The following is a 391-nucleotide window of genomic DNA, read 5'->3' as shown; positions in this document are numbered from 1 at the left end:
CAGTTAGAGGGTAGGTGCTCCAAACTCAGTTCTTTCTTCTTCTCTCTTTCTATTTTTTGTTGTTATTGTTTGGGCCAAGTTATTATGATTAAGTTACTGACCTCATCGGAGCACCCAGGATTAGGCTCATTTTCACACACAAAAAAAAGTTCAGCAGACTGGCTCTTCTTTCTCACGGCTCTCTATTTCCTTCAATTTCCTTGATGTTTACTTCTTAACCAATCTAGGCGCCTGGTGCTCTGTTTTCTCTCTTTAAAAGCCCAGGGAGCCACCTGAGGTAATAGGCCTGCAGTGTGAAGTTCTTGGGCTTGGGCACAGGGCAACGGGGGTGGAGCTGAAGACCCAACCAGACTCAGGGGCGGAGATAAGTGGGTGGGACAAGCCAAATCCC

Source organism: Dipodomys merriami, unplaced genomic scaffold, assembly GCF_024711535.1.
Source record: "Dipodomys merriami isolate MVZ:Mamm:240054 unplaced genomic scaffold, mDipMer1.0.p SCAF_5, whole genome shotgun sequence".
Taxonomy (NCBI): domain Eukaryota; kingdom Metazoa; phylum Chordata; class Mammalia; order Rodentia; family Heteromyidae; genus Dipodomys; species Dipodomys merriami.
Note: the sequence above shows the minus strand (reverse complement) of the source record.